This window comes from Pseudorca crassidens, chromosome 2 (assembly GCF_039906515.1).
Source record: "Pseudorca crassidens isolate mPseCra1 chromosome 2, mPseCra1.hap1, whole genome shotgun sequence".
Taxonomy (NCBI): Eukaryota; Metazoa; Chordata; class Mammalia; order Artiodactyla; family Delphinidae; genus Pseudorca; species Pseudorca crassidens.
This window is the reverse complement of record NC_090297.1, coordinates 107,293,360-107,311,822: the sequence shown is the minus strand read 5'-3', so window position 1 is coordinate 107,311,822 and position 18,463 is coordinate 107,293,360. Positions and strand designations below refer to the sequence as shown.

General features: G+C 41.5%; 2 non-coding genes across 2 annotated transcripts; both read left to right on the top strand.

Annotated features, from left to right (window-relative positions):
- Nucleotides 1–1,734: 1,734 nt before the first annotated feature.
- Nucleotides 1,735–1,806, top strand: TRNAH-GUG (transfer RNA histidin (anticodon GUG)). Its single transcript has one exon. It is a non-coding gene; the product is annotated as a tRNA-His (tRNA).
- An 11,412-nt stretch (nt 1,807–13,218) lies between these two features.
- Nucleotides 13,219–13,292, top strand: TRNAN-GUU (transfer RNA asparagine (anticodon GUU)). Its single transcript has one exon. It is a non-coding gene; the product is annotated as a tRNA-Asn (tRNA).
- The last annotated feature ends 5,171 nt before the right edge of the window (nt 13,293–18,463 follow it).

Sequence of the window (18,463 nt, the reverse complement as noted above, 5' to 3'; positions counted from 1 at the left end):
GACAGTGGAGCAACATCTTTAAAGAACTGAGAGAAAAAAGTCAACATGGAATTCTATGGCGCCTATCCTCAAAAAAGTCTTTCAACAATAAAGGTGAATAACGATATTTACAGACATACAATTGCTGAAAGACTTCATCACCAGCAACCCAAACCACAAGAAAGGTTAAAGTAGTCCTCCAGGAAGAAAGAAACTCACATCAGAGGGAAATCTCCATATGCACAAAGGGATGAAGGACAACAGAAATGGTATCTGCGTGAAAAATATATAACCTTTTTCCCCTTCTTATTTAAATCTCTTTAAAAACATGGGACAGTTAAAAGAAAAGTAATAACCTTGGGTTGTGGGGTTTATAACATACTCAAAGTAAAATGCATGACAACGATAGCATAAAGGCAAGCAGGGGAGAAAAGTGAAGACATCACTTGAAGGCAGGCTGTGGTAAGTTACAGACGTCTGCTCTAAAGCCTAAAGCAGTTGCTGAAATAACAAAATAAAGAGTTATAGCTAATAAGCCAACAAAGGGGAGAGAATGGAACCGTTTACAAAAAACCGTGTATATCTCATAAAACAATTGTGCATCAGGCACTCTAACCATAGGCATGTGTACAAGAATGATGACTGCAGTATTGTTCGTAATAATAAAAGCATATAAGCAAATTAATTTCAAAGTTATATGTAAAGGGCTCAATAAATACTAGTACAAACAAGGGACGAAACTTCACTGTTAAAAGGAACCCAGAGGTAACGATGAGATGACAAAGTGACCTACCTGTTTCCTTCAGAGCTCTTCTGTGAGGATCAGTGATGATCTCGGCTTAGGTTCTCTTGTTATGGAGAAGACATAGGTGAAAAGGAGGGTAACAGAGGCCTAGCTTCAAGTTTATGTGAAAGGATGTGCAAGACAGAAATAACTGCAAACCTTTTAATTACATCCTAAAAAAGCCAGGAGGGGCGTCTCTGACTGGGCTCGAACCACCAACCTTTACGATTAATAACCGACCGCACTCACCGATTGCGCCACAGAGACACCTGAACCTTACCTTCCCTCTCCCTGCTTCCCCACCTCATCCCACAGAGAGCAAGCACGCCTTCCACTTTAGGCGGAGCCACCCGCCTTTCGCAGGACAGTTGTATTGATTCCAAAGCCACGGAAAACCAGAGAAACTCGTGGGAAAGCCGTGCGTTGGGCGATTCCGAAGGCAGAAAGGCAGCCAAGCGTCCCCGCCGCGCCTTGCTCCACACCCGCCGCAGATGCCAGCGCCCCGGAGTCGTCCGGGGCCGCGACACCCCGGGCTTGAGCCGAGTGGGACTCAAGGGAAGCTGAATGCCCCATGGGCTCATAACGGTTCTTTCGGTTCTTTGCTCCGCCTTCACCCGACAGTCTGAGCCACTGGCGCTGCCCTCCCTCAGCTCAGCCAAGGTAGGTGGGCCGGGAGCCGGAAGAAGGCGGTGGGGAGGGTTGGTCAAAAGAGGAAATGTAAGGAGGAGGGAATGAAGCAAGAGAGGCAAGGAGAAAGCAAAGATACTTCCCAGGAGACCTGATCTGAGGCACCGGCTGGACGCAGGGGAGATGAGAAATGCATCAGAATGCGAAGGGAATAACGGAGGGAAGACGAGAGGGAAACTCACGAATACTTGCAGTTTTCAACAACAGAACAGCTAAATAATTGGAAGCAATTTATATTAAAAGTAGTAGCGCAAAAACTAGCCTCGCCGCTGGCTCAGTAGCGCGCCGTGATCGTATAGTGGTTAGTACTCTGCGTTGTGGCCGCAGCAACCTCGGTTCGAATCCGAGTCACGGCAGTGTTCCCCTTTTTTTCTGCGTTGTATCTGTTACCAGAACAACTCTTTAGTCACCAAACGGAGTAAAGTCAGGAGAACAGGGGTCAACCCAACAGTGCACTAGGCTGAAGCGCTCTGCACTTAAACCACGTCTCACCATTTAAGAGAAAATACCTAAAGATCAGGTTCAAGCTCTAAATGAAACTCGTGTGTGGCTTCGACGACGGAAATGGTGTAGTCTTATAGGGATTTTTTTTGTTGTTGTTGAAATATTTCAAACAGCAGTGAGGCTTTTTTACACAAAAAGAAACAGATTTTATTATTTTTTAACATCTTTATTGGAGTATAATTGCTTTACAATGGTGTGTTAGTTTCTGCTGTGTAACAAAGTGAGTCAGCTATGCATACACATATAACCCCATATCTCCTCCCTCTTGCGTCTCCCTCCCACTCTCCCTATCCCACACCTTTAGGAGGACACAAAGCACCAAGCTGATCTCCCTGTGCTATGCGGATGCTTCCCTCTAGCTATCTACTTTACATTTGGTAGTGTATATATGTCCATGCCATTCTCTCACTTCGTCCCAACTTCCCCTTCCCCCTCCCCGTGTCCTCAAGTCCATTCTCTACGTCTATGTCTTTACTCCTGTCCTGCCCCTAGGTTCTTCAAAACCTTTTTTTTTTTTTTTTAGATTCCACATATATGTGTTAGCATACGGTATTGGTTTTTCTCTTTCTGACTTACCTCACTCTGTATGACAGTCTCTAGGTCTATTCACCTCAGTACAAATAACTCAATTTTGTTTCTTTTTATGGCTGAGTAATATTCCATTGTATATATGTGCCACATCTTCCTCATCCGTTCATCTGTTGAGGGACCCTTAGGTTGCTTCCATGTCCTGGCTATTGTAAATAGAGCTGCAATGAACATTGTGGTACATGACTCTTTTTGAATTATGGTTTTCTCAGAGTATATGCTCAGTAGTGGGATTGCTGGGTCCTATGGTAGTTCTATTTTTAGATTTTTAAGGAACCTCCATACTGTTCTCTATAGTGGCTGTACCAATTCACATTCCCACCAACAGTGCAAGAGGGTTCCCTTTTCTCCACACCCTCTCCAGCATTTATTATTTGTAGATTTTTTGATGATGGCAATTTGACCAGTATGAGGTGATACTTCATTGTAGTTTTGATTTGCATTTCTCTGATGATTAATGATGTTGAGCATTCTTTCATGTGTTTGCTGGCAATCTATATATCTTCTTTGGAGAAATGTCTATTTAGGTCTTCTGCCCATTTTTGGATTGGGTTGTTTGTTTTTCTGATATTGAGCTGTATGAGCGGCTTGTAAATTTTGGAGATTAATCCTTCTTCAGTTGCTTCATTTGCAAATATTTTTTCCCATGCTGAGGGTTGTCTTTTCGTCTTGTTTATGGTTTCCTTTGCTGTGCAAAAGCTTTTAAGTTTCATTAGTTCCCATTTGTTTATTTTTGTTTTTCTTTCCATTTGTCTAGGAGGTGGGTCAAAAATGATCTTGCTGTGATTTATGTCATGGAGTGTTCTGCCTATGTTTTCCTCTAAGAGTTTAAGAGTATCTGGCCTTAAATTTAGGTCTTTAATCCATTTAGAGTTTATTTTTGTGTATGGTGTTAGGGAGGGTTCTAATTTCATTCTTTTACATGTAGCTGTCCAGTTTTCCCACCACCACTTATTGAAGAGGCTGCTTTTTTTCCATTGTATATTCTTGCCTCCTTTATCAAAGATAAGGTGACCATATATGCATGGGTTATCTCTGGGCTTTCTATCCTGTTCCACTGCTCTATATTTCTGTTTTTGTGCCAGTATCATACTGTGTTGATTACTGTAGCTTTGTGGTATAGTCTGAAGTCAGGGAGCCTGATTCCTCCCACTCCGTTTTTCTTTCTCAACATTGCTTTGGCTATTCGGGGTCTTTTGTGTTTCTATACAAATTGTGAAGTTTTTTGTTCTAGTTCTGTAAAAGATGCCATTGGTAGTTTGATAGAGATTGCACTAAATCTGTAGATTGCTTTGGGTAATATAATCATTTTCACAATATTGATTTTTCCAATACAAGAACATGGTATACCTCTCCATCTGTTTCTATCGTCTTTAATTTCTTTCATCAGTGTCTTATAGTTTCCTGCATGCAGGTCTTTTGTCTCCTTAGGTGGGTTTATTCCTAGGTATTTTATTCTTTTTGTTGTGATGGTAAATGGGAGAGTTTCCCTAATTTCTCTTTCATATTTTTCATCATTAGTATATAGGAATGTAAGAGATTTCTGTGCATTAATTTTGTATCCTGCTACTTTACCAAATTCATTGATTAGCTCTAGTAGTTTTCTGGTGGCATCTTTAGGATTCCCTATGTATAGTATAATGTCACCTGCAAACAGTGACAGTTTTACTTCTTTTCTGATTTGGATTCCTTTTATTTCCTTTTCTTCTCTGATTGCTGTGGCTAAAACTTCCAAAACTATGTTGAATAATAGTGGTGAGAGTGGGCAGTCTTGTCTTGTTCCTGATCTTAGTGAAAATGGTTTCAGTTTTTCACCATTGAGAACGATGTTGGCTGTGGGTTTGTCATATATGGCCTTTATTATGTTGAGGTAAGTTCCCTCTATGCATACTTTCTGGAGGGTTTTTATCATAAATCGGTGTTGAATTTTGTTGAAACCTTTTTCTACATCTATTGAGATGGTTTTTCTCCTTCAATTTGTTAATATGGTTTATCACATTGATTGATTTGCATATATTGAAGAATCCTTGCATTCCTAGGATAAACCCCACTTGATCATTGTGTATGGTGTGTTGTTGGATTCTGTTTGCTAGTATTTTGTTGAGGATTTTTGCATCTATGTTCATCAGTGATATTGGCCTGTAGTTTTCTTTCTTTGTGACATCTTTGTCTGGTTTTGGTATCAGGGTGATGGTGGCCTCATAGAATGGGTTTGGGAGTATTCCTCCCTCTGCTATATTTTGGAAGAGTTTGAGAAGGATAGATGTTAGCTCTTCTCTAAATATTTGATAGAATTTGCCTGTGAAGCCATCTGGTCCTGGGCTTTTGTTTTTTAGAAGATTTTTAATCACAGTTTCAATTTCAGTGCTTGTGATTGGTCTGTTTATATTTTCTATTTCTTCCCGGTTCATTCTTTGAAGGTTGTGCTTTTCTAAGAATTTGTCCATTTCTTCCAGGTTGTTTATTTTATTGGCATAGAGTTGCTTGTAGTAATCTCTCATGATCCTTTGTATTTCTGCAGAGTCAGTTGTTACTTCTCCTTTTTCATTTCTAATTCTGTTGATTTGAGTCTTCTCCCTTTCTTTCTTGATGAATCTGGCTAATGGTTTATCAATTTTGTTTATCTTCTCAAAGAAGCAGCTTTTAGTTTTATTGTTCTTTGTTATTGTTTCCTTCATTTCTTTTTCATTTATTTCTGAACTGATCTTTATGATTTCTTTCCTTCTGCCAACTTTGGGGGGGGTTTGTTTGTTTTCTTTGTCTAATTTCTTTAGGTGTAAGTTTAGGTTGTTTATTTGAGAAGTTCCTTGTTTCTTGAAGTAGGATTGTATTGCTATAAATTTCCCTCTTAGAACTGCTTTTGCTGCATCCTATAGGTTTTGGGTCTTTGTGTTTTCATTGTCATTTGTTTCTAGGTATTTTTTATTTCCTCTTTGCTTTCTTCAGTTATCTTTGGTTATTTAGTAGTGTATTGTTTAGCCTCCACGTGTTTGTAATTTTTACAGATTATTTCCTGTAATTGATACCTAGTCTCATAGAATTGTAGTCAGAAAATACACTTGATAAGAGTTCAATTTTCTTAAATTTACCAAGGCTTGATTTGTGACCCAAGATATGGTCCATCCTGAGGAATGTTCCATGAGCACTTGAGAAGATAGTGTATTCTGTTGTTTTTGGATGGAATGTCCTATAAATATCAATTAAATACATCTTGTTTAATGCATCATTTAAAGCTTGTGTTTCCTTATTTATTTTCATTTTGGATGATCTGTCCATTGGTGAAAGTGGGGTGTTAAAGTTCTCTGCTATTATTGTGTTACTGTTGATTTCCTCTTTTATGGCTGTTAGCATTTGCCTTATATATTGAGGTGCTCCTATGCTGGGTGCATAAATATTTACAATTGTTATATCTTCTTCTTGGATTGATCCCTTGATCATTATGTAGTGTCCTTCTTTGTCTCTTGTAATAGTCCTTATGTTAAAGTGTATTTTTTCTTATATGAGAATTGCTAGTCCACCTTTCTTTTGATTTCCATTTGCATGGAATATCTTTTTCCATCCCATCACTTTCAGTCTGTATGTGTCCCTAGGTCTGAAGTAGGTCTCTTGTAGACAGCATATATATGTGTCTTGTCTTTGTATCCATTCAGCCAGTTGTCTTTTGGTTGGAACATTTAATCCATTTACATTTAAGGTAGTGATCGATATGTATGTTCCTATTACCATTTTCTTAATTGTTTTGGGTTGTTTTTGTAGGTCGTTTCCTTCTCTTGTGTTTCCTGCCTGGAGAAGTTCCTTTAACATTTGTTGTAAAGCTGGTTTGGTGGTGCTGAATTCTCTTAGCTTTTACTTGTCTGTAAAGGTTTTAATTTCTCCTTCAAATATGAATGAGATCCTCGCTGGGTAAAGTAATCTTGGTTACAGGTTTTTCCCTTTCATCACTTTAAATATGTCTTTCCACTCCCTTCTGGCTTGCCAAGTTTCTGCTGAGAGATCAGCTGTTAACCTTATGGGGATTCCCTTGTATGCTATTTGTTGTTTTCCCCTTGCTGCCTTTAATATTTTTTCTTTGTATTTAATTTTTTTTTTTTTTTTTGCAGTACGTGGGCCTCTCACCATTGTGGCCTCTCCTGTTGCAGAGCACAGGCTCTGGATGCGCAGGCTCAGCGGCCATGGCTCACGGGCCCAGCCACTCTGCGGCATGTGGGATCTTCCTGGACTGGGGCACGAACCCGTGTCCCCTGCATCGGCAGGCAGACTCTCAACCACTGCACCACCAGGGAAGCCCTGTATTTAATTTTTGATAGTTTGATAAATATGTGTCTTGGCGTGTTTCTCATTGGATTTATCCTGTATGGGACTCTCTCTGCTTCCTGGACTTGATTGACTATTTCCTTTCCCATATTAGGGAAGTTTTCAACTATAATCTCTTCAAATATTTTCTCAGTCCCTTTCTTTTTCTCTACTTCTTCTGGGACCCCTATAATTCGAATGTTGGTGTGTTTAATATTGTCCCAGAAGTCTCTGAGACTGTCCTCAATTCTTTTCATTCTTTTTTCTTTATTCTGCTCTGCAGTAGTTATTTCCACTATTTTACCTTCCAGGTCACTTATCTGTTCTTCTGCCTCAGTTATTCTGCTATTGATTCCTTCTAGAGAATTTTTAATTTCATTTATTGTGTTGTTCATCATTGTTTGTTTGCTCTTTAGTTCTTCTAGGTCCTTGTTAAACGTTTCTTATATTTTCTCCATTCTATTTCCAAGATTTTGGATCATCTTTACTGTCATTACTCTGAATTCTTTTTCAGGTAGACTGTGTATTTCCTCTTCATTTGTTTGGTCTGGTGGGTTTTTACCTTGCTCCTTCATCTGCTGTGTATTTCATTGTCTTCTCATTTTGCTTAAATTACCATGTTTGGGGTTTCCCTTTCACAGGCTGCGGGTTTGTAGTTCCCATTGTTTTTGGTGTCTGCCCCCAGTGGGTAAGGATGGTTCAGTGGGTTGTTTAGGCTTCCTGGTGGAGGGGGCTGGTGCCTGTGTTCTGGTGGATCAGGCTGGATCTTGTATTTCTGGTGGGCAGGATTGTGTCTGGTGGTGTGTTTTGGGGTATCTGTGAACTTATTATGATTTTAGGCAGCCTCTCTGCTAATGGGTGGTGTTGTGTTCCTGTCCTGCTAGTTGTATGGCATAGGGTGTCCAGCACTGTAGCTTGCTGGTCATAAGTGGAGCTGGGTCTTAGCATTAAGATGGAGATCTCTGGGAGAGCTTTCACCGTTTGATATTATGTGGGCAGGTCTCTGGTGGACCAATGTCCTGAACTCAGCTCTCCTACCTCAGAGGCTTGGGCCTGACACCCAGCCGGAGCACCAAGACCCTGTCAGCCACATGGCTCAGAAAAAAAGGAGGAAAAAAAGAAAGGAAAAAAGAAGATAAATAAAATATATAAAGTTATTAAAATAAAAACAAAAATTATTATTAAAAATAAAAAGTAATAAAAAAAAGAAAGAAAGAAGAGAGCAACCAAACCAAAAACCAAATCCAATCCACCAATGATAACAAGCGCTAAAAACTATACTGAAAAAAAAAGAAAAATATGGACAGACAGAACACTAAGACAAATGGTAAAAGCAAAGCTTAAGTCTTAGCTTCATTGGACACTGCACACAAAGCCTTGGGCTCCATAAAACTCTGACTGGCTCATGTACAAAATTCAACCTCGAATTATATCTTAGTTTCATTTGGAAGGGTCACTCCTGTCATGATCAAGGGTGGTATGAATGGCTCTCCTTTGGGGAGTGATCTGAATCTTCAGAATCTCCCTGCAACTCCAAATGGGATCTGGGCTCCAGACTTTATTTAAATAAACAGTTTACAATGTACTCCAATCCAGTCATCGTCTTCACTGGATTCTCTGACATCCGACCTCCAATTTTTACCCTAAAAGGAAATTATTAAAGTGTGTTCACAGAACAAAATACACATATCATTAATGGGCAGCTATTTGAATATTGAAATGTGTAATCATCACCAGGATCACGACATAGAAATTTTTTGTCATTCAAGCATGGCCCTCTGATACACCTTCCAGGTAATGCCCACCCATCCCCTGATACTTTAAACAATTCTGATGTCTTCCGTCTCAAATTAGGCTTGCTCTTTCTTCAAGTTCATGTTTCTGAATATACACGTTTCTATCTAGCTATTATCAAGCAACATTATTATGTTTAATATATATATATATTTGTGTTTCTCACACCTTAATTTTGGTGTTAATGATAAGCATTACACTAATGTAAAACTATTTCACGTATGATGAACATTGGGGTGGTTTCAAACTACAGCATTGGGAAAGGCTCATATGAATGCCTTTCTACTATAACTTGTGAATATGAGAATAAATATCCATTAAAGGTAAAGGAGCCATGGACCAAAAACTCGGCCAGGAAAGCAAAACCAGTGCCTTCTATCCTAGAGATGCTAGACTGGGGGAGTGGAGGGGCACAGTGAGGCAAGTCAGAGAAAAGTAGAATTTTTACTGCCATTGAAGGGCATATCCTCTTCAATCATTTCTCCACTGTCCAAGGTCCACTGAGGGAAGAACCGACAATGGGAGCGTCACTCCAAAGTGGTTCAGTGCACAGATTCTGGGCTCTACTGGAGCATTTTCTGGGCATCTCTTCTGGGTAAGAGTGGACGCCGCAGGATTTCCTGCTGTTCCCTAAGGAGCAGTGGGAGAGATGCCTACCTGGCCAGGTTCCTGGGCTATGCCACCCAATCCCTCAATGAGGAGCTTCAATTCCGGGCCCTTGTGTCTGCCAAGAGAACCAACAAGAAGGTGTTGCCTCCTACCACCACAAGTGCTCTCTCTTCCTCTTGTTAGAAAACGTTGATCCAACTCCTTTCCCTATCACTAGAGGTATGTTGGGACACTTCTGCTTATTGGGAGGGGTGACTTACACTCCCGAAGAACACAGCTGGAGTAGAGAAGGAGGCGGGAGAAGGGGAAGCCTTATGAGAGGCCATGGAGTTGGCTAGGCCTGGAAGGGAAAGCGCTGTTGGTGCCGGGAGCCTCCTTGAGAAGGCAGGCCTCTGGCCTCCATGTTCCCGGAAGCGGTACCTCCTTCTGACCTGCCCCAAAGGGACTGTGGAGCGCGAGGCTTCTGGGCAACGTCTCCCATGTTTTTTCACCACCCCTGTGGTGTGGCTTCTCTGTTGCTGGTGCCTGCCAGCCAGCGGGCCTCCCCAGCAAAGTGCCACACAGGGACACGGACACACAAACAGGACAGTCAGGAGGCTTGGCGCAAGAAGCAGGACCCATCCATACACTTTGGTCACGACATAGGAGGGCCAGGAAGATGCGGCTGCTCACCGGAATTCCGAGGCAGTTGAACACAGTGTGGCGCGCCTCTTGCCCTGGGTCGGCGTAGCACAGTGAGGCATCACGGAAGAGACGTCGTCTGCCATGAACCAAGGGATATCAGGAGAGAGCGGCAACTCAAACCTCCGCCCCCCCACCAGCACCAATTCCCTCCCACAGGTGGGGAAATCACAGCCATCAGCTTTTCAGGAGTGCAGTGGATAAGCCTTACACCCTGGGGAAAGCACCTTCAAGATCATGACAACTCTTTTGTCAGGTAACTAGGGGAACACACCCTGCAGGCACCAGTGCAGGCTCGCACCCCTCCAGTGTTCGCTCAGGATCACCACCCTCCCCTCCACCCGCCCTTTGCCGTTCTTCTAAACTGCTCTCCCCAAAGGAATTCAAGCGAAGACCCTCCAAACCTCTCCCATCCACCCCCACACCCTCTCATAAACCCACCCTCAGCCCGGCCCATCAGACTAACCACCTTTCAGCGGTGGCTCCAGAAGGAGGGACCCACAGCCTCAGCTCCGTCTCATCTACGTACTCTACCCGCTGCCTCTGCACACTTGGTCCACATCCTCTCCCCCTCCCTCTCCCTGGCTATCCTCTTGTCCTACAGTGGAAGCAACATTTGTCCCAATAGGTCTTCAGTGTGAGTGTCCAAGGGAAAAAGGAAAACACGCTCATTGTCTGGTAGAGACCACAGGGATTTTTTTTTTTTTTTTCGGTACGCGGGGCTCTCACTGCTGTGGCCTCTCCCGTTGCGGAGCACAGGCTCCGGACGCGCAGGCTCAGCGGCCACGGCTCACGGGCCCAGGCGCTCCGCAGCATGTGGGATCCTCCCGGACCAGGGCACGAACCCATATCCTTTGCATCGGTAGGCGGGCTCTCAACCACCGCGCCACCAGGGAAGCCCAGACCCCAGGGATTTGAATCAAGAGCAGTTGGAGAAGTTGCCTGGATCGCCATCCTTTTGGTATTCATTTTTACACCTACCTTCTGATTATGGCACCGATAACAGTTTTCCGTTTGTGGTAGTGAGATGAACTGAAAAGTCAAATTACTCAGGAAAATGAATATGACTCGAATGAAAGAGAATATGTAAACAATATATTCCATCCTCGCTCAACTGATGAGTGTGTGGAGATGGCAAAGGCCTGGGAGGCCGGGCACTCTCCGCTGATGCTGTGCCAGTCATTAGATCTGCACGTGTCGCCACTGGGAACACACTGAGCCTGGGTCTCTGTCTCCGAGAGCTGCCTTGGAAGGATCCACCTGCACCACAGCGACCGACCACCTGACCCTGTTTCCTTTCCCTGGAAAGGCTAAGCCAGGGTCGTCCTGGATCACAAAGGAAGATATCTTAACGGCCAGAAGTTATAAGAAAATATTCCTGACATTTTTATTTATTAGGGAAATGCACATTAGTACTATAAGGACATATCATTACACACCCTCCAGCATGGCTATATCTAAAAGAATTAGTACACCAAATGCTGACAAGAATGCACAGAAACTGCAACTGTAGTTGCTGGTTTGAAAACATTCTAGGGCACTGTTTGTCAGTTTCTAATAAAGTTAATCTTGTACCTACTCCACGACCCAGCAGTTGCAGTACTTCCATGAATGCATAAGTATACAAAAAGATTGGTATAGAATATTTATCAATGCACCAAGAATATTCATTGAAAACAATAACACCAGAATTACTCCAATAATACCAAAATTAAGAAGTGATATACACAATAATATGGTTATGTTTAATGAACATAATGTTGTATTTTAAAAGCCAGATACAAAAAAATACATTCATTCATTTGAATTTCAATAGCAGGCAATAGTAATTTCGGCAATAGACCTCACAATAGTAATTAACTAAATGCGATAGGGTAACAATTGCCTGGAAAGGGACTGAGTATATTTCTGGGATCATGGCAATTTTCTATAACTTGATCTGGGTGATGATTACGTTTGCTAAAATTCCACAACTTGTTAGTTTTTTTATACAAATTAGTGTATATATGTCAATCCCAATATTCAAGTTCATCCATTCCCCCCTCTAGGTTTTTCTCCCTTGGTGTCCATACATTTGTCTTCTACATCTGTGTCTCTATTTCTGCCTTGCATAAAGATATGTGCTTTTAACTCTACATGAACTATAGTTCAAAACTAGTGACTGGTGAACGAAGGCAAGCTGGTGTAGACAATGAACAACTAGTTCGCATTTTACTGTAAACTCATTAAAAACTCGTTCTCCTTTAGTGTAACAACCCTCACTGGTATTTGAATTATCTTTAACAGTAAAACGGCTATGACCACACTATTTTATTAGTGGAAGATACAGACAAGGATCCTTGAGAGGCGGTATTTCAACTTTGGGGATATGTCCTGCTCAACAGTGAGACAAGGAACCGTCCTAGGTTTCGCTTTGACCGGCGCCCGCGGGTTTGTGCACTGTGGGATTTACTGCTCTTCTCACCGCATCGCGCTCGGCGGCCAGCAGTAAACTGCTCTCTGAACGCTGCTAAAGGGCGCAGCTGGTGCTGGCATTAAAAGCAAACCGAAAGACAGGTCATAGACACGAACTTGCTGTAACTTTGATTTGAACCGAGGTTGATGCAGCCACAACACAGCACTAATCACTGTACAGTCACGATGCACCAGAGGCCAACAGGTAATTTCTTTGACATAAATATTTTCACATTATTTTTGCTGTTTAATTCTTAGACACACATGCTCGTGCTTTTCTCTCTTTCACGCCCTTCTCCTGTTCTCCCTCCCTATTCAGTTACTTAATAAAACCAATTTTAATCTCTCAAGATCCGGCCTGTGCCTCACAGGCTTCCTGGGAGGTCTGTCTCATCCATGCCTCTGCTTTCTTTCGCTCCTTTTCACATTTGCTCTTTGGACCTGATTTCCTTCCCGCTGCAGCCAAGCCGACCACATCTACTAAACCGCTGCCCAGCTGGGGAGATGGTCGAGTGAAGGCGGAGCAAACGGGGAGCTGTCACGGAACCCATTGGGCACGCAGCTTCCCTCCGGCCCCCCTCAGCTCAGGCCCGGGGGCGCCTCCGGGGCGCCGATATCTGCGGCGGGTGTGGAGCAAGGCGCGGCGGGGACGCTCGGCTGCCCTTGGGCCTTCGGGATAGCCCGACGCACGGCTCCCCCACCGGAAGGAGCACGCTGCGTCGACTCCTCCTCTCCCGTTGTCCGAGCCTTCGGAGCCGTCGTCGCTGTCCTGCGAAAGGCGGGTGGCTCCGCCTACCTTGGGACTGCTTACGTTCTACATAGATGAAAGAGGATGTTTCCCCCGCGTCTCTGTGGCGCAACCGGTTAGCGCGTTCGGCTGTTAACCGAAAGGTTGGTGGTTCGAGTCCACCCAGGGACGCCTTCGTGGCCTTTTCAATATGTAATTTAAGGGTTTGCAGTTATTTCTGCCTCGTACATCATTTCTACGTAAACTCAGAAGAAGGCCTCCTTTACTTTTCTTGTCACCCGTGTCTTGTCCACAGCAAGAGAACCTAAGCCAAGATCACTGCTGCTCTTCTGATCCTCACAGAAGACCCCCGAAGGACACAGGTCACCTGGAATCCAGGATTCCTGGAAAGAGGGTAGAGTCATCAGCTCATCGTTACCCTCTGGGTTCCTTTTAACAGTGAAGTTTTATCCATTGTTTGTACTAGTATTTATTGAACCCTTTACATATACCTTTGAAATTAATTTGTTTCTATGCTTTTATTATTACAAACAATTCTGCACTCATCATTCTTGTACACATGTGTATGGGTGGAGTGCCAGAAGGGCAACTGTTCTATAAGAGAGTTTACATGGTTTTACATATGGTTCCATTCTCTCACCTTACTTTGTCTTATTAGCTATAACTCTTTTGTTATTTCAGCGACTACTTTAAGCTTTATAGCATACATTTCTACCTTATCACAGCCTGCCTTCAAGTGATGTCATTCCTCTTCACATTTCTCACCTGCCTGCCTTTACGCTATTGCCCTTATGCATTTTACTTTGCATATATTATAAACTCCAAATCTAAGGTTTTTACTTTTCTTTAAACTGTCCCATGTTTTTGAAGATATTTAATTGATAAGAAATGATCTTATATATTTTCCATGCAGATATCATATCTTTTGTCCTTCATTCCTTTATGTACACCCAGAATTCTATCTGGTGTGAATTTCCTTCTTCCTGGAGGACTCCTTTAACATTTCTTATGGTGTGGATCTCCTGGTGATGAAGTCTTTCAGCATCTGTATGTCTATAAATGTCATTATCACTTTTATTTTTGAAAGATATTTTGTGAGGAAGACACATAGAATTCCATGCTGACTTCTTTTTCCCCTCTCAGTTCTTTAAAGAAGTTGCTCCACTGCCTTTATTTTTGTTTTTTGTATGTAGCATGTCTTATTGTTTTGGCTGCTTTAGTGATTTTTCCTTTTCCTATGGATTTGAGCAGTTTAATAGTAATGTGCTAGGTGTGGCTTTCTTCATATTCTTTGTGCTCAGGGTTCATTTGCCTCCTTGGATCGGTGGCTTTACAATTTTCATTATAATTGGAGTATTTTCTGTCTAGTTTCTTCAAAATTTTATTCTTCAAAAAACTTCTGCAGGTCATTTCAGGGACTTCAAATATTCCCACGATAGGCCTTTTAAAATTGTCCTAGCTAACACAATCATAGTAGGGGACTTTAACACCCCTTTCACCAATGGACAGATCATCCAAAATGAAAATAAATAAGGAAACACAAGCTTTAAATGATACATTAAACAAGATGGACTTAATTGATATTTATAGGACATTCCATCCAAAAACAACAGAATACACTTTCTTCTCAAGTGCTCATGGAACATTCTCCAGGATAGATCATATCTTGGGTCACAAATCAAGCCTTGGTAAATTTAAGAAAATTGAAATCATATCAAGTATCGTTCCTGACCACAATGCTATGAGACTAGATATCAAGTACAGGAAAAAAAATCTGTAAAAAAACACAAACACATGGATGCTAAACAATACACTACTAAATAACCAAGAGATCACTGAAGAAATAAAAGAGGAACTCAAAAAAATACCTAGAAACAAATGACTATGAAACCACGATGACCCAAAACCTATGGAATGCAGCAAAAGCAGTTCTAAGAGGGAAGTTTATAGCACTACAATCCTACCTCAAGAAACAAGAAATATCTCAAATAAACAACCTAACCTTACACTTAAAGCAATAAGAGAAAGAAGAAAAAAAAAAACCCCAAAGTTAGCAGAAGGAAAGAAATCATAAAGATCAGATCAGAAATAAATGAAAAAGAAATGAAGGAAACAATAGCAAAGATCAATAAAACTAAAAGCTGCTTCTTTGAGAAGATAAATAAAATTGATAAACCATTAGCCAGATTCATCAAGAAAAAAAGGGAGAAGACTCAAATCAATAAAATTAGAAATGAAAAAGCAGACGTAACAACTGACTCTGCAGAAATACAAAGGATCATGAGAGATTACTGCAAGCAACTATATGCCAATAAAATAGACAACCTGGAAGAAATGGACAAATTCTTAGAAAAGCACAACGTTCCGAGACTGAATCAGGAAGAAATATAAAATATAAACAGACCAATCACAAGCACTGAAAGCCAGGACCAGATGGCTTCACAGGTGAATTCTATCACACATTTAGAGAAGAGCTAACACCTATCCTTCGCAAACTCTTCCAAAATATAGCAGAGGCAGGAACACACCCAGACTCATTCTACGAGGCCACCATCACCCTGATACCAAAACCAGACAAAGAAAGAAAACTACAGGCCAATATCACTGATGAACACAGATGCAAAAATCCTCAAAAAAATACTAGCAAACAGAATCCAACAGCACAGTAAAAGGATCATACACCATGATCAAGTGGGGTTTATCCCAGGAATGCAAGGATTCTTCAATATACACAAATCAGTCAGTGCGATTAATCATATTAACAAATTGAAGGAGGAAAACCATATGATCATCTCAATAGATGCAGAAAAACTTTTTTTTTTTTTTTTTTGCAGTACACAGGCTTCTCACTGTTGTGGCCTCTCCCGTTGCAGAGCACAGGCTCCGGACGTGCAGGCCCAGCGGCCATGGCTCACGGGCCCAGCCGCTCCGCAGCATGTGGGATCTGCCCGGACCGGACGAACCCGTGTCCCCTGCGTCGGCAGGCGGACTCTCAACCTCTGCGCCACCAGGGAAGCCCAGAAAAACTTTCAACAAAATTCAACACCCAACAACAACCAACAAGAATCCAACAACACACCATACACAATGATCAAGTGGGGTTTATCCTAGGAATGCAAGGATTCTTCAATATATGCAAATCAATCAATGTGATAAACCATATTAACAAATTGAAGGAGAAAAACCATCTCAATAGATGTAGAAAAAGGTTTCAACAAAATTCAACACCGATTTATGATAAAAACCCTCCAGAAAGTATGCATAGAGGGAACTTACCTCAACATAATAAAGGCCATATATGACAAGCCCACAGCCAACATCGTTCTCAATGGTGAAAAACTGAAACCATTTTCACTAAGATCAGGAACAAGACAAGGTTGCCCACTCTCACCACTGTTATTCAACATAGTTTTGGAAGATTTAGCCACAACAATCAGAGAAGAAAAGGAAATAAAAGGAATCCAAATTGGAAAGGAAGAAGAAAAACTGTCACTGTAGATGACACGATACTATACATAGAGAATCCTAAAGATGCCACCAGAAAACTACTAGAGCTAATTAATGCATTTGGTAAAGTAGCAGGATACAAAATTAAGGCACAGAAATCTCTTGCATTCCTATACACTAATGATGAAAAATCTGAAAGAGAAATTAAGGAAACACTCCCGTTTACCATTGCAACAGAAAGAAAAAAATATCTAGGAATAAACCTACCTAAGGAGACAAAAGACCTGTGTGCAGAAAAGTATAAGACACTGATGAAAGAAATTAAAGATGATACAAATAGATGGAGAGAGGGCTTCCCTGGTGGCGCAGTGGTTGAGAGTCCGCCAGTCGAGGACACAGGTTCGTGACCCGGTCCGGGAGGATCCCACATGCCACAGAGCGGCTAGGCCCGTGAGCCATGGCCGCTGAGCCTGCGCGTCCGGAGCCTGTGCTCCACAACGGGAGAGGCCACAACAGTGAGAGGCCCACACCGCAAAAAAAAATAATAATAAAATAAAATACAGCATTGTTTCTCATCATCAAAAAAAAAAAATTAAAAAAAAATAGATGGAGAGATATACCATGTTCTTGTATTGGAAGAATCAACATTGTGAAAATGACTCTACTACCCAAAGCAATCTAAAGATTCAATGTAATCCGTATCAAACTACCACTGGCATTTTTCACAGAACTAGAACAAAAAAACTTCACAATTTGTATGGAAACACAAAAGACCCCGAATAGCCAAAACAATCTTGAGAATGAAAAACAGAGCTGGAGAAATCAGGCTCCCTGACTTCAGACTATACTACAAAGCTACAGTAATCAAGACAGTATGGTACTGGCACAAAAACAGAAATATAGATCAATGGACCAGGATAGAAAGCCCAGAGATAAACCCACACATATATGGTCACCTTATCTTTGATAAAGGAGGCAAGAATATACAGTGGAGAAAAGGCAGCCTCTTCAATAAGTGGTGCTGGGAAAGCTGGACAGGTACATGTAAACATGAAATTAGAACACTCCCTAACAGCATACACAAAAATAAACTCAAAATGAATTAAAGACCTAAATGTAATGCCAGACACTATCAAACTCTTAGAGGAAAACATAGGTAGAACACTCTATGACATCACTCACAGCAAGATCCACCTCCTAGAGAAGGTGGAAATAAAAACAGAAATAAACAAATGGGAACTAATGAAACTTAAAAGCTTTTGCACAGCAAAGGAAACCATAAACAAGACAAAAAGAAACCCTCAGCATGGGATAAAATATTTGCAAACGAAGCAACTGACAAAGGATTAATCTCCAAAATTTACAAGTAGCTCATGCAACTCAATATCAAAAAGACAAACAACCCATTCCAAAAATGGGCCAAAGACCTAAATAGACATTTCTCCAAAGAAGATATATAGATTGCCAAAAACACATGAAAGGATGCTCAACATCACTAACCATTAGAGAAATGCAAATCAAAACTACTATGAGGTGTCACCTCACACCAGTCAGAATGGCCATCATCAAAAAATCTACAAACAATAAATGCTGGAGAGGGTGTGGAGAAAAGGGAACCCTCTTGCACTGTTGGTGGGAATGTAAGTTGATACAGCCACTATGGAGAACAGTATGGAGGTTCCTTAAAAAACTAACAATAGAGTTACCATACAACCCAGCAATCCCACTACTGGGCATATACCCTGAGAAAACCATAATTCAAAAAGAGTCATGTACCACAATGTTCATTGCAGCTCTATTTACAATAGCCAGGACATGGAAGCAACCTAAGTGTCCATCAACAGATGAATGGATAAAGAAGATGTGGCACATATATACAATGGAATATTATTCAG